This window comes from Dryobates pubescens, chromosome 8 (genome assembly GCF_014839835.1).
Source record: "Dryobates pubescens isolate bDryPub1 chromosome 8, bDryPub1.pri, whole genome shotgun sequence".
NCBI lineage: Eukaryota > Metazoa > Chordata > Aves > Piciformes > Picidae > Dryobates > Dryobates pubescens.
The window spans coordinates 41,147,237-41,167,753 of NC_071619.1; positions in this window are offsets into that span (position 1 = coordinate 41,147,237).

The window sequence follows — 20,517 nt, forward strand, 5'->3', positions numbered from 1 at the left end:
AGGGATGAAATAGTCTGGCCTGTGCTATTCTGGAGGTCGGGACCAATGTACAGGCTGCTCCCCTCTGGCTTTATAAGCCATGAATCAGTTCCTTAATTTTTTCATGGGGAGGTCTATGCTTTTGGGGTTTGAACTCCTTTTGAGTTGAAATTAGACATTATTGCATTTGTGGCATTAATTCTCCCAGACAACCAATAAATCAGACACGTATTTTGCCTGGGATGTTTAGTTCACTTTAGCCACAAGAAGACTAAGTAGGAACTTGGACTGGAACATGTGTATTACAAAGGGAGGAAAAGATAGCTTTATGGGCTGTGATGAGATGACCTCATACAACATTGGCTTTCTTAGATGTCAAGACCCTAATTGTTTGAGATTGTTTTTCTCTGTTTGTTGCTCTTTCGATTGAGGCTGAACTTAAAGACAGGATGACGGAGCCAAAGCAGGATGAGCAGTTGGTTTTTTTCCTTCAGAATTATCCCAAAACTTGAAGTAGTTTTAATCTAAAGACTCCCACCTCCCTGTAGGCACATGTTGAATCAATTGAAAAGCAACCAACAGGTAAATATCTCTAGCACGGCACCGCTAATAACGCAGCAGACCTTTAGCAGAAGAGGAAACCCTTTTGACCCCTCTTGTGAAAGCTTTTCTGTGGCCTCAGGTTGGGTGGATTTTATTTTTTTGGTTAAACTGTCATTACAAATGCAAGAAGCAGACACCTGCAAGAGGCTGATGGCTTTACATACATCAGCAAGGGGGCAAAGCAGAGGCAGATAGGTTTTATTTGGCTTTAAGGGAACGCCGGGGAGAAATACAGGGAGCGACTGAGTGACAGAGGCTTCAGTCGAAACCTGTCAGCTCGTAACATGAGAAAGTGCTTGTAACCATACAGAAAGCCCATGGCCCTTTCTGAAACTAGGACACTTTGCCTGAAATATTCTACTTTCCCCCCATTGTTTCCTATCCTCCTCTGCTGAGGTCTAACCACAGAACAAGGCACCACTGACCTGCACTGCCGTTCTGTATATCCATCTGGAATATGTCAAGCGTTGGCAGACTGCCCCTGTGGAAAGCCCTGAAAGGGGAAGCAGGTAACCAGTACAGATTTCTAAAGCAAATTTTCCTGTGTGCTCTGATCCTATAAAATTTTGCATCTCAAGAAGAGACTCACTGTGTAAATACAGAACTTCCAAGAACACTTGATGTCTTAGAACCGGTGTGTCAAAAGAAGATATCAGAAGGTGAGAGGATAATGTGCTCCTTTTGAAGTGAAGAACCAAGGCAACAGGGTTGCTGGAGACATCCTCTCTCCATTTAAACATAAACACATCTCCTGCCTTCCAGTCAAATAATATTCATGAATGATGACAGCTTTTTCCATAGCAGGCAATTAAAGAAATGATGAGCAATTTTATTCCTTTTACTTGACAATACCTAGTGCTCATGAAGTGGCACCACTGAAGATTTCACAGAATCACAGAATCACCAAGGCTGGAAGAGACCTCAAAGGTCATCAGGTCCAACCTGTCACCACAGACCTCCACCACCAAGTGCCACATCCAATCCCCTCTTGAACACCTCCAGGGATGGTGACTCCACCACCTCCCTGGGCAGCACATTCCAACGGTTAACAACTCTCTCAGTGAAGAACTTTCTCCTCACCTCCAGCCTTAAACTTCCCCTGGCGCAGTTTGAGACTGTGTCCTCTTGTTCTGGTGCTGGTTGCCTGGGAGAAGAGGCCAACCCCCACCTGGCTACAACCTCCCTTCAGGTAGTTGTAGAGAGCAAGAAGGTCTCCCCTGAGCCTCCTCTTCTCCAGGCTAAACAACCCCAGCTCCCTCAGCCTCTCCTCACAGGGCTGTGCTCAAGGCCTCTCCCCAGCCTCATTGCCCTTCTCTGGACACGTTCAAGTGTCTCAATGTCCTTCTTAAACTGAGGGGCCCAGAACTGGACACAGGACTCAAGTTGTGGCCTAAGGAGTGCAGAGTACAGGGGCAGAATGACTTCCCTGCTCCTGCTGGCCACACTATTCTTAATGCAGGCCAGGGTGCCATTTGCCTACTTTGCCATCTGGGCACACTGCTGGCTCATGTTTAGGTGGCTGTCAATCATCACCCCCAGGTCCCTCTCTGTCTGGCAGCTCTCAGCCACTCTGACCCCAGCCTGTAGCTCTGCATGGGGTTGCTGTGGCCAAAGTGCAGTACCTTCCACTTGGATTTGTTGAATGCCATCCTGTTGGACTCTGCCCACCTGTCCAGTCAGTCAAGGTCCCTCTGCAGAGCCCTTCTGCCCTCCAACTGATCAACATCTGCTCCCAGCTTGGTATCCTCTGCAAATTTGCTGATGACTGACTCAATCCCTTCATCCAGATCATCAATGAAGATGTTAAAGACGATGGGGTGCAGCACTGATCTCTGGGGGACACCACTGGTGAGTTGATTGCTAAAACTGAAATATTAGCCCAAATTCTCAGTCAAATTTTACCTCTGATACCATCTCATCTGATTTTACTCCAGTAGGACTGTGGATTTCTCACTTTGTGCCTGGTGCTGTTTAAAGGTTTACAGGTTGGACTTGATGATCTTTGAGGCCTTTTCCAACCTTATTGATTCTATGATTGGTTCTACAAAGGGAATAGTGTTTTGTAAAATGCCTCCTAGAGCCTCTATCAACAGAAAAGCCTGTCCCCCAGGAGATGCTGGTAGTAATTTTTTTTGCCTAATGTGTATATTTTGATATTATTTTTGTGTGGAATAAAATTTAGGTTGTGGCTCTTGTATGTGCCTTGTAGTGCATATCTTCTGTCATTCTGCTTTCCTTGAATAGAATACAGAATGCAGTATACAGAATACAGAATTAACCAGGTTGAAAAAGACATTTGAGATCATCAAGTCCAACCCATCACCCAACACCATCTAATCAACTAAACCAAGTGCCTCATCCAGGCTCTTCCTAAACACCTTCAGTGATGGTGTCTCCACCACCTCCCTGGGCAGCACATTCCAATGGTCAGTCTCACTTTCTGTCAAGAATTTCTTCCTAACATCCAGCCTAAACCTCTCCTGGGGCAGCTTGAGACTGTATCCTCTTGTTCTGGTGCTGGTTGTCTGGGAGAAGAGACCAACCCCCACCAGGCTACAACCTCCCTTCAGGTAGTTGTAGACAGCAATGAGGTCTCCCCTGAGCCTCCTCTTCTCCAGGCTAAGCAACCCCAGCTCCCTCAGCCTCTCCTCACAGGGCTGTGCTTCAGACCCCTCCACAGTTTTGTTGCCCTTCTCTGGACACCTTCCAGCAACTCAACATCTTTCCTAAACTGAGGGGCCCAGAACTGAACTCAGGACTCAAGTTGTGGCCTAAGGAGTGCTGAGTACAGGGGCACAATGTCTTCTCTGCTCCTGCTGGCCACATTATTCCTGATCCAGACCAGGATGCCATTGGCCTTCTTGGCCATCTGGGCACACTGCTCTCTATATACACATAGCATCTTAGGCATCTCTTTGCTTTCTTAGCTATATGTGACTTGTCAGGCTATAGTAAGGCCTGGAGAGGGAAGGGAATTGCAGCAATAAAGGGAATCAACTGAGCTAACTCAGATAACTAAAAAAATATAAACACATGTGAAGCATTTTTTTCCCACTACCAGGAGGCACAACAAATAAATTACTCTCCTGGAGAAACTCTCTGATTCCTGAGATTACCTGGATCTCAGGCAATGAACTAGGACCTGAGCTGTGTTATTCCATACAATGTACACTGTTAGTTGGTACACCTTCTATTTTATTAGTCTTAGATTCCAGGAATCCAGCCATGCAAGCCTGACACCATCATGTTGTGTAAATAAGGAAAAAGTCCTTATTATTTTAAGTCATCATAAAGTTGATCCTGTACTAAGTTACAGAAGCTGAGAATCTGTCTCCCAATGATTTCAGTTAGGCAAGAAGCTCATCCTAATCCTACTGTCCCGTATAGAATAGAATAGAATAGAATAGACCAGGTTGGAAAAGACCTTCAGTATCGTCGCGTCCAACCTATCAACCAATCCAACCCACCTAAACAACTAAACCACGGCACCAAGCACCCCATCAAGTCTCCTCCTGAACACCTCCAGTGATGGTGACTCCACCACCTCCCCGGGCAGCACATTCCAATGGGCAATCACTCTCTGTATAGAACTTCTTCCTAACCTCCAGCCTAAACCTCCTCTGGTGCAGCCTGAGACTGTGTCCTCTTCTTCTGGTGCTGGCTGCCTGGGAGAAGAGACCAACATCCACCTGGCTACAACCTCCCTTCAGGTAGTTGTAGACAGCAAGAAGGTCACCCCTGAGTCTCCTCTTCTCCAGGCTAAGCAACCCCACCTCCCTCAGCCTCTCCTCACAGGGCTGTGCTCCAAGCCCCTCACCAGCTTCGTTGCCCTTCTCTGGACACGCTCCAGCAAGTCAACCTCCTTCCTAAACTGAGGGGCCCAGAACTGGACACAGGACTCAAGGTGTGGCCTAACCAGTGCTGAGTACAGGGCAGAATGACCTCCCTGCTCCTGCTGGCCACACTGTTCCTGATGCAGGCCAGGATGTCATTGGCCCTCTTGGCTGCCTGGGCACAATGCAGACTCATGTTCAGCCTACCAGTGACCAGTACCCCCAGGTCCTTTTCTGCCTGGCTGCTCTCCAGCCACTCTGACCCCAGCCTGTAGCACTGCCTGGGGTTGTTGTGGCCAATGTGCAGAACCTGGCACTTGGATGTGTTCAATATCCTGCCCTTGGACTCTGCCCATCTGTCCAGCCTGTTGAGGTCCCTCTGCAGAGCCTCTCTACCCTCCAGCAGATCAACTCCTGCCCCCAGCTTGGTGTCATCAGCAAATTCACTGATGATGGACTCAATGCCCTCATCCATATCATCAATAAAGATATTGAACAGGATGGGGCCCAGCACTGATCCCTGGGGCACACCACTGGTGACTGGCTGCCAGCTGGATATGGCACCATTCACCACCACTCTCTGGGCTCAGCCTCCAGCCAGTTCCTAACCCAGCTCAGAGTGCTGCTGTCCAAGCCAGGGGTTGACAGCTTGGCCAGGAGTTTGCTGTGGGGGATGGTGTCAAAGGCCTTGCTGACGTCCAGGTAGACTACATCCACAGCCTGCCCCACATCCACCAGGCTGTCACCTAGTCATAGAAGGAGATCAGGTTGGTGAGGCAGGACCTGCCCTTCTTAACTCCATGCTGGCTGAGCCTGATCCCTTGGCCATCTTTCCAGGCAACCAGCACCAGAACAAGAGGATACAGTCTTAAGCTGCACCAGGGGAAGTTTAGGCTGGATGTGAGGAGAGAAAGCTCTTCCCAGAAACAGTAATTGGCCATTGGAATATGCTGCCCAGGGAGGTGGTGGAGTCACCATCCCTGGCGGTGTTCAAGAGGGGCTTGGATGTGGCACTTGAAACCATGATTTAGTTAGTCCTGAGGTGTTGGGTGACAGGATGGACTTGACAATCTCTGAGGTCTTTTCCAACCTTGTTGATTCTATGATTCTGTGTTGATCTTTTCCCTTCACAAGTCAGAGCTGTACCTTCTTGCTGTAGGCGCACAGTTACGGTGAGGTTTTATCCTTGCTTCCAAGCTGTGCCAGCACAGCCAAGAAAGCAGTGCTTGGAGCCTGCTCCTTCAGAGACAGCAGCTGAGTAACTTGTTGTTGGTGGCACCTCCTCTGAACCCCAGCTGCACATGGGGCTATAGGTGTGCCCCTGAGGATGTAACTGCTGTGCTCTCCCACGCACCCTGGTGCACAAGAAACAGTGAGCATGGCCTAGTTAAGAGCAGGCTGCAGCCTTGCATGATGCTCTGGCAGGATGATGGCTTTTCCTTGCTCCTGACTGATGAGATCCAGGAGCAGAGAATAGACTAGACAAGACTAGAATAAAATGGACCAGGTTGGAAGAGACCTTCATGTCTTCGCGTCCAACCTATCACTCAACACCATCTAATCAACTAATCCATGCAACGAAGCACCCCATCAAGTCTCCTCCTGAAGAATAGCATAGCATAGCATAGCATAGCATAGAATAGAAAAGAATGGAATGGAATGGAATGGAATATTATAGAATATTATAGAATATTATAGAATAGAATAGAATAGAATAGAATAGAATAGAATAGAATAGAATAGAATAGAATAGAATGGAATGGAATGGAATGGAATGGAATGGAATAGAATATTATAGAATATTATGGAATAGAATAGAATAGAATAGAATAGAATAGAATAGAATAGAATAGAATGGAATATTATAGAATAGAATAGAATAGACCAGGTAGGAAAAGACCTTTTAATCATCAAGTCCAACCTATCACCCAACACCATCTAATCAACTAAATCATGGCACCAAGTGCCTCATCCAGTCTGCAACACTGTAGATCCCAGGACCAACATGGAGGTGTGCAGACGTGCAGGATGGAGAAATGGTTTCTAGTTGTCCCTGCTGCATTGTCTGTGCTTAGGCTTTGGTCCCCTTTGCTCTGGAGGAGGTATGTTGACCCTGTGGCACGGCTTGGCGTGCAGCACGTGTTGTGGACGGGGCCGAAGCGGGGGACAGTGCGAAGCGCTGGGGCCATGCAGCGCGCGGCTGGGAGCAGCGGCGGCAGCCCGCGCAGTCCTTTTTAGCAATATGAATTAGTAGTTGTGATTAGCGCAACATCACCAGCTAAAACACTCTCAGCTCATTTTTTAACAGTGGAGCTAATTGCCCTTAAGTGCCCGAGCTCCAGCAAGACGAAATGGCAGCTTTGTGTGGAAACTCCCAGCGTTTCCCTGGGACATCCATAACAAGCCTTTAAAACAAGCCGTTACCATTCTGACATGGTACCAGCCTGACACCTTGGGCTGGGGTTTAATTTTGAGTTATGGCACTGTTAGGAAAACATATGATGTGGCCGTTTGTTTGCAGAAAGAAGGAGGGGGGAGGGTCATAAAACCTTTTTTTTTTTTTTTCTCTCTCACTTTTTTTTTTTTTTTTTGTTCTCTCTCTTTTTTTATTTATTTTATTTTTTTTTTATGAGCTGTCGCTTGATTGGTTCCTGGAGCCCCAAGTAGTGAGCGTCTAAATCAATGCACACAGCTGTTCTTGCTTCTTGGAGCCCAGCAGGTGTACTACCCAACGTGCCTGCCATCTCCCCCCACTCACATAACAAATAATAACGTCTTACACACACCAGCCATCCATCACAGTTATGGCCAGCCCCGGTGAGGCCACTGTTCTCAGGGTAGTGTGGAGATTTCATTTTTCTTCTTCTCCTCCTTCTCCTTCTCCTTCTCCTTCTCCTTCTCCTTCTCCTTCTCCTTCTCCTTCTCCTTCTCCTTCTCCTTCTCCTTCTCCTTCTCCTTCTCCTTCTCCTTCTCCTCCTCCTTCTCCTCCTCCTCCTCCTCCTCCTCCTCCTCCTCCTCCTCCTCCTCCTCCTCCTCCTCCTCCTCCTTCTCCTCCTCCTTCTCCTTCTCCTTCTCCTTCTCCTTCTCCTTCTCCTTCTCCTTCTCCTTCTCCTTCTCCTTCTCCTTCTCCTTCTCCTTCTCCTTCTCCTTCTCCTTCTCCTTCTCCTTCTCCTTCTCCTTCTCCTTCTCCTTCTCCTTCTCCTTCTCCTTTTCTCCCTTTCTTCTTTTCTTCTTTCTTCTTCTTCTTCTTTGCTTCTTCTTCTTCTCCTCTTCTTCTTCCTTTCTTCTTTTCTTCTTCTTTTCTTCTCTTCTTCATCTTCATTTCTTCTTTTCTTATTTTCTTTTCTTCTTCTCCTTTTCTTCTTCTTCTTCTTTCTTCTCTTCTTCTTCTCTTCTTCTTTTTTCTTTTCTTCTTCTCCTTTTCTTCTTCTTCTTTGCCTCTTCTTCTCTTAGTCTTTTCTTCTTCTCTTCATCTTTTCTTCTTCTTTTCTTCATCTTCTTCTCTTTCCTTCTTCTTTTCTTCTTTTCTTCTCCTTTTCTTCTTCACCTCTTCTTTTCTTCTTCTTTTCTTCTTCTCTTCTTCTCTTCTTTTATTCTTTTCTTCTTCTTTTCTTCATCTTCTTCTCTTTCCTTCTTCTTCTCTTTCCTTCTTCTCTTTCCTTCTTCTTTTCTTCTTCTCCTTTTCTTCTTCTTCGCCTCTTCTTTTCTTCTTTTCTTCTTCTCTTCTTTTCTTCTTTTCTTCTTCTTTTCTTCATCTTCTTCTCTTTCCTCCTCCTCCTTCTTCTTCTTCTTCTTCTTCTTTCTTCTTCTCCTTTTCTACTTCTTCATCTTTCTTCTCTTCTCCTTCTCCTTTTCTTCTTCTTCACCTCTTCTTTTCTTCTTTTCTTCTTCTCTTATTTTCTTCTTTTCTTCTTCTTCATCTTCTTCTCTTTCCTCCTCCTCGTCCTCCTTCTTCTTCTTCTTTCTTCTCTTCTCCTTTTCTACTTCTTCATCTTTCTTCTCTTCTCCATCTTTCTTCTCTTCTCCTTCTTTTCTACTTCTTCATCTTTCTTTTTCTCTTCTCCTTCTTCTTTTCTTCTTTTTCTTCTTTCTTCTCATTCTTCTTTCCTATTTTTCTTTTTCTTCTTTTTCTTCTTCTGTCCTTCTTCTCCTTCTTCTTCTTCTTTTTTTTTTTTTTGTTTTAATTTTCCTTTTTCCTCATGCCTTTGTTACTGTAGAAATGCCCTGCCTGTGGATTATTAGTCACACTTTCTGGAGTCCTTTAATTGAATAACCTTTGGCTTTTGTGGCAAAGGGAAAAAAAAAAAAACAACCAAAAAAACAAACCTCAAACCAAACCAAACTCCCCCCCACACCCCCCTGCCCCAAACCCCCCACACCACAGTGTTTATTTGTGTTAAAAAACAATAGGCATATTGTGACTGGCGAAATCAATTAGTCTTCCTCTGCAGTAAGGGTCCACATCTGGTGTGATTTAAGTTAATGTAAGGGAAGGGCCACAGAGGCCTGAAGACCCTGAGTTCTCATTTCAACAGGTGACAGAGAAGGCATAAAAGGCTAATATATACTACAAGTGTGGAGGCCAGGCTATAAATACTGGAAGGTTTACTTAGGAGGTAAAACAAAGCTTACCAATAATGCAAACATAAATACCTTCCTGAGACAGGCTGTCCCCTGGCATGTGTGGAGCCAGGAGAAGGGGGTGGGACAGGGATGGCTTGGGAGGCACGAGGCATTGGGCAGCACGAAGGAGCTAGATTTACTGTTTGGCCTGGAGTGCCTTGCTTCCAAGGGGACAATAGCAGTGGGAAGGAGAAATGGAGGTATTTCTTCAGCTCCTGCATAATTGGGCAGGTCCTGCCTGACCAACCTGATCTCCTTCTATGATCAGGTGACCCGCCTGGTGGATGTGGGGAGGCCTGTGGATGTAGTCTACCTGGACCTCAGCAAGGCCTTTGACACCGTTCCCCATAGCAAACTCCTGGCCAAGCTGTCAGCCCATGGCTTGGATGGGAGCACACTGCGATGGGTTAGGAACTGGCTGGAGGCTGAGCCCAGAGAGTGGTGGTGAATGGTGCCACATCCAGCTGGCAGCCAGGCACCAGTGGTGTGCCCCAGGGATCAGTACTGGGCCCCATGCTCTTTAACATCTTTATTGATGATCTGGACGAGGGCATCGAGTCCATCATCAGTAAATTTGCTGACGACACCAAGCTGGGGGCAGGAGTTGATCTGCTGGAGGGTAGAGAGGCTCTGCAGAGGGACCTCGACAGGCTGGGCAGATGGGCAGAGTCCAACGGCATGAGATTTAACACATCCAAGTGCCAGGTTCTGCACATTGGCCACAGCAACCCCATGCAGAGCTACAGGCTGGGGTCAGAGTGGCTGGAGAGCAGTCAGGCTGAGAGGGACCTGGGGGTGCTGGTTGATGGTAGACTGAACATGAGCCTGCAGTGTGCCCAGGCAGCTAAGAGGGCCAATGGCATCCTGGCCTGCATCAGGAACAGTGTGGCCAGCAGGAGCAGGGAGGTCATTCTGCCCCTGTACACTGCACTGGTTAGGCCACACCTTGAGTCCTGTGTCCAGTTCTGGGCCCCTCAGTTTAGGAAGGAGGTTGACTTGCTGGAACGAGTCCAGAGAAGACCAACAAAGTTGGTGAGGGGTTTGGAACATAAGCCCTACGAGGAGAGGCTGAGGGAGCTGGGGTTGCTTAGCCTGGAGAAGAGGAGACTCAGGGGTGACCTTATTACTCTCTACAACTACCTGAAGGGAGGTTGTAGACAGACGGATGTTGGTCTCTTCTCCCAGGCAAGCAGTACCAGAACAAGAGGACACAGTTTCAGGCTGCGCCAGGGGAGGTTCAGGCTGGATGTTAGAAAAAAGTTCTATACAGAGAGAGTGATTGCACATTGGAATGGGCTGCCTGGGGAGGTGGTGGAGTCGCCATCACTGGAGGTTTTTAGGAGGAGACTTGACGGGGTGCTTGGTGCCGTGGGTTAGTTGTTTGGGCGGAGTTGGATTGGTTGATGGGTTGGACGCGATGATCTTGAAGGTCTCTTCCAACCTGGTTTATTCTATGTATTCTATGTATTCTATTTAATTTCCCTGGACTGTGGTCTAACTGACCCAGGCAATTTCTGCTATCCTGTTGCTTCAGTTGTCCTGTTTGTTTAGCTTTGCTTCTACAACAAGAAAGCTCTTCTCAAAAACTTGTTTCTGACTAAAGTTAATTGCACTTCACTGAAATATAAAAAGGATCAGGTAAGGTAAATTTTTGTTGATTTTGGTTTTTTAGCAAACTGATTTTGAAGAGGTCTGATAGGATCCATAAGCTGCCAACATCCCAAAGTGTGCTTTCCGATGGATTTGTACCCTGCATCCCTATAGTTCTTCTCTTGAGTCCTGTGTCCAGTTCTGGGCCCCTCAGTTTAGGAAAGATGCTGAGTTGCTGGAAGGTGTCCAGAGAAGGCCAACAAAGCTGGGGAGGGGTCTGGAGCACAGCCCTGTGAGGAGAGGGTGACGGAGCTGGGGTTGCTTAGCCTGGAGAAGAAGAGGCTCAGGGGAGACTTCTTGCTGTCTACAACTCCCTGAAGGGAGGTTGTAGCCAGGTGGGGGTTGGTCTCTTCTCCCAGGCAACCAGCACCAGAACAAGAGGACACAGCCTCAAGCTGTGCCATGGGAGGTTTAGGCTGGATGTTAGGAGAAAGTTCTTCATAGAAAGAGAGACTGGCCATTGGAATGTGCTGCCCAAGGAGGTGGTGGAGTCACCATCACTGGAGGTGTTCAGGAGGAGATTTGATAGGGTGCTTGGTTGCATGGTTTAGTTGATTAGGTGGTGTTGGGTGATAGGTTGGACACAATGATCTTGAAGGTCTCTTCCAACCTGGTTTATTCTGCTCTACTCTATTCTATTCCATTCTTACTATGCTGCTTCATGAAGCCTCTCAGCAGCAGCCCCAGGCCTGCTGGCTTCAGCTGAACCTTCCCCTATTCCCTCCATCTGACCTCAATATCCCCAGCTCCTTGCTGTGCCTTTCCATTACTGAGACTGCTGATGTGGCCTTTTCTTCATACTCAACATCCAATTGTCATAAAAATCTAAGGACCTACTTAGACCTGGTTGCAATTGTCCTTTAAGTTCAGCAGGTCTTAGGAAGGGACCAACATGGTGCAATCACAAAAGCCTTTTGCTTTGTAAAGTAGACTGAAGGGTATTCTGTAAACACCAGCTGTAGATTTGCAGATATGCATTTGTACAAAGTTCACATTGAGCCAAAACATTCAAACTAATGGTTTTAGCCACTTCTCTCCAACCTATTTCTGTAATGTTTGGACAATTTTCTGGTTTCTGTCTGTGCATCCTGAAGTCCTGTGGCCAGCAAATCCAGGAATACTGGCAAAGCTGGTAAGAAAGACTCTTTGAACTGGGCAGCTGCCCTCAGGTGACAGTCCTGGAGAGGCACCAATGTGCGTGCACAAGAAGAGGGCAGAGGCTTCTGGACCTGTCATAGAATCATAGAATCAATAAGGTTGGAAAAAACCTCAGAAATCATCAAGTCCAACCTATCACTCAATACCTCATGACTAAACCATAGCACCAAGTGCCTGGGCAGCACATTCCAATGGCAAATTACTCTTTCTGGGAAGAACTTTATCCCCACCTCCATCCTAAATTTCCCTTGGTACAGCTTGAGACTGTGTCCTCTTGTTCTGTAACAGGCTGCCTAGGAGAAAACACCAACTCCCTCCTGGCTACAGCCTCCCTTCAAGTAGTTGTAGACAGCAGTAAGATCTCCTCTGAACCTCCTGTTCTCCAGGCTAATCAACCTCATCTCCCTCAGCCTCTCCTCACAGGGCTGTGCTCCAGACCCCTCTCCAGCTTTGTTGCCCTTCTCTGGACACCTTTCAGCATCTCAACATCTTTCCTAAACTGAGGGGCCCAGAACTGGACTCAGGACTCAAGGTGTGGCCTAACCAGTGCTGAGCACACTGCCGGCTCATGTTCAGCCTACCATCAACCAGTACCCCCAGATCCCTTTCTGCCTGGATGCTCTCCAGCCACTCTGACCCCAGCCTGTAGCACTGCATGGGGTTGTTGTAGCCAAAGTGCAGCACCCAGCACTTGGACTTGTTGAATGCCATCCTGTTGGATTGTGCCCATCTGTCCAGCCTGGCAAGCACTCTCTGGAGAGCCCTTCTACCCTCTAACAGATCAATATGTCCCTAATGGTGAGCTGCAGTCCTCTCTCTCCAGCCCTGCTGTATCTGCATAATATGCAACAGCACAGTCTTTGTACTGGATCAGCTGTTGTGAGGGGAGATCACTTTCAGAAATAAAGATGATATTACTGTAATTATTGCTCCTGAGCTTTTGGTATCCCCTTATTAACAGTCACCAAGGAATGGGGCAGAACATATATATATTGTGGGGTCCCTGTGTATGAACTCTACTAGGGAAATGCATCCTTGGTCTGAATCACTGTTGCTTTGTAGAAGCAGTGCATTTTGGTTTGTGGACTTCATAGTATCATAGTCATACTATCAGTCAGGGTTGGAAGGGACCACAAACATCATCCACTTCCAACCCCCCTGCCATGGGCAGGGACACCCCACACTACATCAGGCTGGCCAGAGCCTGGGCTTAAATACCTCCAGGGATGGGGCCTCAACCACCTTCCTGGACAACCCATTCCAGGGCTTCACCACTCTCATGGGGAAGAACTTCCTCCCCACCTCCAGCTTCATTCCATTCCCCCTAGTCCTATCACTACCTGAGATCCTGAGAAGTCCCTCCCCAGCCTTCTTGTAGCCCCCTTCAGATAATGGAAGGCCACAATTAGGTCACCTTGGAGCCTTCTCTTCTCCAGACTGCACAGCCCCAACTCCTTCAGTCTGTCCTCATAGGAGAGGACAGACTCTGATAAGAGAGACTTGTCCAAGTGGGAAATCTGATGATTTCAGTTTAACTTCTTTACAGGGGTAATGAAGTTAGCCTGCAGCCACAGTTTCTCTTGCCCTCCTTGCAGAGAATATGGGCAGGTAGTAGGACTTGAAATAACATCATGGTGATAATGAAGGGGTTTGTTGTGGTGCCTTTACTCTTCCTCCCCTCCCTTTTTTTTTTTCAAATCAGTTTCCAACAGCTGGTTGCCAGTTGCCCTCTGACACATAAAAGGGAAGTAGTGAGTCCTGTACCAGCAGGGATCACTGGAAGAAATGCAGCCCTCATAAATCAAGCCGGGACTGTTACATAGCTTTAGTACAATGAAGTGCACATGTGCAAGGGCGACTGAAGAGGGACCCCACTCACTGGCTGGGAGTGCACAGAGCTAGCTCACAGGGAAGGAGGATTCCTGACACCATGGCAAGCAACAGGGAAGACCTGATGTATGCTTCTCCCAGCATCCTTAATGAGAAGCAAACAAGACTTGGCTGGGGTGAGAGTCCTCATTGCAGTATCCTGAGAAGCAAATTCTCTGTGGTTTCCATTGTTCTGCCAGTTAACAAGCCCACACCTGTGCAGTGGCTACTCTTCCTACTACGGTGTCCAGTTCTGGGCCCCTCAGTTTAGGAAAGATGTTGAGTTGCTGGAAGGTGTCCAGAGAAGGGCAACAAAGCTGGGGAGGGGTTTGGAGCACAGCCCTGTGAGGAGAGGCTGAGAGAACTGGGGTTGCTTAGCCTGGAGAAGGGGAGGCTCAGGGGAGACCTTCTTGCTGTCTCCAACTACCTGAAGGGAGGTTGTAGCCAGGTGGGGGTTGGTCTCTTCTCCCAGACAACCAGCACCAGAACAAGAGGACACAGTCTCAAGCTGTGCCAGGGGAGGTTTAGGCTGGATGTTAGGAAGAAGTTCTTGATAGAAAGAGAGATTGTCCATTGGAATGTGCTGCCCAGGGAGGTGGTGGAGTCACCATCACTGGAAATGTTTAAAAAGAGACTGCCTGGTTGCTCTCCAGCCACTTTGACCCCAACCTATTGCACTACATGGGGTTGTTGTAGCCAATGTGCAGCACCTGGCACTTGGACTTGTTGAATGCCATCCTGTTGGACTCTGCCCATCTGTCCAGCCTGTCGAGGTCCCTCTGCAGAGCTCTCCTACCCTCTAGCAGATCAACTCCTGCTCCCAACTTGGTGTCATCTGCAAATTCACTGATGATGGACTTAATGCCCTCACCCAGATCATCAATAAAGATGTTAAAAAGCATGTAGCCCAGCACTGATCCTTGGGGCACACCACTAGTACCTGGCTGCCAGCTGGCTGTGGCACCATTCACCACCACTCTGTGCTCAGCCTCCAGCCAGTTCCTAACCCAGCTCAGAGTGCTGCTGTCCAAGCCATGGGCTGACAGCTTGGCCAGGAGTTTGCTGTGGGGGACAGTGTCAAAAGCCTTGCTGAGGTCCAGGTAGACTACATCCACAGCCTGCCCCACATCCACCAGGCAGTCACCTGAAGTCATAGAAGTAGAGGTGTGTTCTCTGGGTTAAGCATTTAGAATAGAATAGAATAGAATAGAACAGAATAGAATAGAACAAACCAGGCTGGAAGATACCTTCAAGATCATTGTGTCCAACCTATCATCCAACACCACCTAATCAACTAAACCATGCAACTAAGCACCCTATCAGGTCTCCTCCTAAACACCTCCAGGGATGGTGACTCCACCACCTCCTTGGGCAGCACATTCCAATGGGTAATCACTCTCTCTGTGTAAAACTGCCTCCTAACCTCCAGCCTAAACCTTCCCTGGTGCAACTTGAGACTGTGTCCTCTTGTTCTGGTGCTGGATGCCTGGGAGAAGAGAACATTTAAAGAGACAGAAAGTTGGTGTACTACTAGATGAGGAAAAATTACTAGAAAGGTGGGCCTGGATCATGGGAGAGGGCAAGTTGCCACGTTTGTAGGTGCTTTTTTATCACTTCAGCCAGCTGTAGCATATAAACTGCTGAAATACATTTCATACTGTTTCATAAAAATGTGTGCTGACTCATTTGTCTTAGAGCAATACTTGTGAGCAAATAAGAAATAGCTTTCTAAATAATGTTGGATATAAACAGGAAGAAGAGAAGCAAACCCATGGAAATGGCCTCAGGTTGCACCAGGGCAGGTTTTGGTTGGGTATTAGAAGAAATTTCTTCACTTGAAAGAGTTCTCAGACCCTGGAATAGACTCTCCAGGGAGGAGTTTGAAAGATGCAGAGATGTGCTGCTGAGGAACATGGTTTAGCACCAGCCTTGGTGGAGCTTAGCTAATGGTTAGGGTTGAGGATCTTGAAGGCCTCTTTCAACTAAAACAATTCTATGAGTCTATGAAAACCTTCTCACGGAGTTAGTAAAGGGAAAAGTCATTGAAGTCAAATCTGAAATGCCCCCACCCCTCTCTACAAAACCATAATTAGCACAATACCTCAATAAACTATTCTTGGGCTCTCTCTCTTTTGCCTGATCATGAAGTGGTGTTCCTTTAAAAATTACTTCCAGGGGAAGGAGTGAGTGGTGGTGCCATGCTTTGCTGTGTCGGTGTGTATGACTGAGTTGAATGTAAAGCTGTGGCCACTTCAGGATGCGTCGGACTCCAGAGAAGCAACATGTGCCTGCCAAACCTAATCTGAGCATGCATGAGAGGGTAGAACCACTACAAACATTCCCTTTGGTTTTATTTTGGATTAATTTGGCCTACATGCATCATTTTACAATTACTAGTTCCCAAAAGATGCTGACAGCTGTGGTTTGGAAACTCTGGAGGTAGAGGTTTCTCTGTTAGGAGGGCTGAGCTCTAGGATGCTCACAGGGCACAGTAGCAGGGAAGTCATTCTGGCCCTGTACTCAGCACTGTTTAGGCCACAACTTGAGTCCTGTGTCCAGTTCTGGGCTCCTCAATATAAGAAGGACATTGAGACACTTGAACGTGTCCAGAGAAGGGCTTAGCCTGGAGAAGAGGAGGCTCAGGGGAGACCTCATTGCTCTCTACAACTACCTGAAGGGAGGTTGTAGTCAGGAGGGGGTTGGTCTCTTCTCCCAGGCAACCAGCACCAGAACAAGAGGACACAGTTTCAAGCTGCACCAGGGGAGGTTTAAGCTGGTTATTAGGAAGAAATTCTTCATAGAAGGAGAGATTTGCCACTGGAATGTGCTGCCCAGGGAGGTGGTGGAGTCACCATCACTGGAGGTGTTTAGGAAGAGACTGGATGGGGTGATTGTTGCCCTGGTTTAGTTGCTTAGATGGTGTTGGGTGATAGGTTGGACTCGATGATCTGAAAGGTCTTTTCCAAACTGGTTTATTCTATCCTATCCTATCCTATCCTATCCTATCCTATCCTATCCTATCCTATCCTATCCTATCCTATCCTATCCTACTGTAACCCTGTGTTTGGTGCAGGTGACTGTCTGTAGGGCCAGAGACTATAGTAGTTGATTTAATTCTCCTTCTTTCCTATTTTCTCCGGCAAGGGAAAGATGCAGCACTGTGAGGGCAGCACACTGGTAACATGTCCTCCTTCCTTCACTGTGTTATTGTCAACTCTCTGGAGCTGTCAGGCATGACGTTGAGCAGGCTGCTCACCCTCTCTTGCTGCTGATGGCAGCACATCAGACTATCCTCCACTTTGTAACCGCCCAAACCTCTTTAGCAGCGTTTCAGCAGTGATGCGCGAAGCGCAGACCGCTCCAAGTGGTTTGCAGGCATTAATCAAACCGGCTGTGATTTGCAGCACTTCGGATGGGATGTGATCATAACAAGTGCCTCCATTTACTTATCTATAAATTACCTACAGCTATCCCCTGTCTTTCCATATCATGGTGACAGTGTGCAGTTAATTGGTCCGTGGGGGTGAAGAGCTTTAGCGTGGTCTGATGAAAGACGTTACAGAAGCAGAGTGGGTGTCTTGGCAGGCCGGCCATGCGTGCCTCACGCCACAGGGACGGTGTAAATGAGGTATTTGCTTCACATTCTTGGACTCCCTCCGTGTGTGGTGCAGGGGAAAGTGGTGGCCCTCCGTGAAAGCGGGTTTTATGTTGTGTGACATAAACGCTAGAGACCACTCGATGTGCTGGGACATATGATACAAGTGGCTTGTGGGCAGAATAATATAACCCACACCTCCCTGCCACATCAGGAGAAATCCCAGACTGCACCTCTCGGAACGAGCGTATCCTGTCCCGCAATGTCAAGCAATCAACATCAATAAATAATGAGTTGAAAACGGCAAGGTGGTGTAAAACTGCACAGCCGCGCTTGGGAAGGTAGGGAAGCTGATTAAGTGTTATTTCCTGATCTGTAAATCATCAATTCCAAACCTCTTTGTGTGTTGTCTATAAAATATTGGCTGTGGGCCTTTTGTTATAAAAAGGTAACTAATTTTTATAGCAGCCCCGTAAATAGTAATTAACATGCCACAAACTGAACAACATCCTGCTGTAAAACAAAAAAAGGGGGGGGAAATGCTGTGCCTAGTTTTTAAGAGACCTGCATTTGTGCCTGGGCAGGGATGACAAGGGATGTTTGCCCCTGCTTGAGTGAGTAGCTGCGCTGCTGCATTAGAAAGCTCTAGTCCCTTGCCTCAGCAACAGTCCTGGCATGAGATGGAAAGGAGCAGTGATCTAAAGTCCACAGTCTCTTTCCAATGCCTGCAGTATGGAAAGAGCCAGAACAAAGTGATGAAGTAGATGTACTCAGCACTGGTTGGGACACACCTTGAGTCCTGTGTCTAGTTCTGGGCCACTCAGTTTAGGAAAGATGTTGAGTTGCTAGAAGGTGTCCAGAGAAGGGCAACAAAGCTGGAGAGGGGTATGGAGCACAGCCCTGTGAGGAGAGGCTGAGGGAGATGACATTGATTAGCCTGGAGAAGAGGAGGCTCAGGGGAGACCTTACTGCCCTCTACAACTCCCTGAAGGGAGGTTGTAGGCAGGTGGGGGTTGGTCTTTTCTCCCAGGAAAGCAGCACCAGAACAAGAGGGCACAGACTTAGGCTGTGCCAGGGGAGGTTTAGGCTGGAGGTGAGGAGAAAGTTCTTCCCAGAAAGAGTAATTTGCCATTGGAATGTGCTGCCCAGATGGGTGGTGGAGTCACCACCACTAGAAATGTTTAAAAAGAGACTGGATGAGGTGCTTGGTGCCATGGTTTAGTTGATAAGATGGTGTTGGGTGATAGGTTGGACTCGATGATCTCGAAGCTCTTTTCCGACCTGGTTAATTCTATTCTATTCTATTCTATTCTATTCTATTCTATTCTATTCTATTCTATTCTATTCTATTCTATTCTATTCCTGAATGCAACATTTTTCTTTTAGCTTCTATCACTTAATGTTTGGCTTATATCCTGAAATACGAGAAGGACTAGGTCTCTTCTCAAAGCATTTTCTTCCCATGTCTGTCTAATAAAATTGAGTATGCTCTCATTATCCATATAAATCCCTAACCCCTTTCTGAACAGCAAAAACCTCTTGACCTTAGTGATGCAGTGAATCCCACAGGTTCAGGACTTGTGCTTAAAGAGAAGAAAACCAACCACCCCTCCACCTTTCTCCCTTTGCTTCCTCAGCTTTCAACTACTAATCTTACAGATGCAGCCAGTGCCCCTTATTCCTCAGGGAGAGTGTAGATGGACATGTCAAATTTATTGTACATGTAACAGGGTGTGTATGTGGACCTTGGGAGTGGCTAGAGCTAGCAGGAGAGGGAGGAATGTACTGTCTGGCCAGACATGACCTGGAGTATATTCACACCTCCCAGAGGTGTTAATGGCCTGCAGCAGCAACAACTCTGCTCCTTCTGCACCCTACTACCTTCCTTTAGAAAATTTGTGCCTGGCCACATAAATACTTGGACCAGACACCTTCATATGCTCCTGCTGGAAGCTACAGCTTTGTGTCATAGTGACAGAAGCTGTGCACACAGCACCAACCTCAGCTGTTTCTGCCTTATGCCTGCCTTGCCTAGAGAGCGAAAGAAAGCAGTGTGGCTGCTAAACCATTACGCTGGCCTCTTAATGTGTGTGCAGCTAGCAGCTGAACTAGTTGGTGCCACACATTAGATTTATTTCTGAATCCAATATAACTGTTTGACAGTTCTGGCATTAGAATAGAACAGAATAGAATTAACCAGGTTGGAAAAGAGCTTCGAGATCATCAAGTCCAACCTGTCATCCAACACCATCTAATCAACTAAACCATGGCACCAAATGCCTCATCCAGTTTCTTCCTAAACACCTCCAGGGATGGTGACTCCACCACCTCCCTGGGCAGCACATTCCAATGGCAAAATACTCTTGCTGGGAAGAATTTCTTCCTAACATCCAGCCTAAACCTCCCCTGGCACAGCTTGAGACTGTGTCCTCTTGTTCTGGTGCTGATTGCCTGGGAGAAGAGCCCAACCCCCACCTGGCTACAACCTCCTTGCAGGTAGTTGAAGAGAGCAAGAAGGTCTCCTTTGAGCCTCCTCTTCTCCAGGCTAAGCAAACCCAGCTCCCTCAGCCCCTCCTCACAAGGCTGTGCTCCAGACCCCTCCCCAGCTTTATTGCCCTTCTCTGGACACCTTCCAGCAACTCAACATCTTTCCTAAACTGAGGGGCCCAGAACTGGACACAGGACTCGAGGTGTGGCCTAACCAGTGCTGAGCACAGGGCAGAATGACTTCTCTGCTCCTCCTGGCCAGCAGGAGCAGGGATCATTGACACAGCCCAGTGAATTAGGGGATGTTTCACTCTGATACATTGCTTTATCCATTATATTTTACTCAGTTTGGAAAGAAAAAGATAAAAGGAGAAAAGAGATTCAGTGTCTCTGATACTGATGTGGCTTGAAGCTGTTGGAGGGTAAGCCATCCTATAATCCTTTGCTTTCCAGACTGTGGGTCTGTCAGTGGAGCATGACCACAATCATCAAACTGCCTTTTTGGTAGTGTCACACAGATGATGATACACATCCTCATTCCTGACATGATACCCACAACACCTCAGGCAGGTGAGCAAGCCTTGCTTCTGTTCCTGGTTGTGTTGCTGTCAGGTTGCCGTTTCTGTCTGATTTCTATTCCTTTGAGAGTGACACTCAAGTACACTGCTCAGATCTGCTGGCCAAGGATGCAATAGCACCTCTCCTCCTGGATGTACTTTT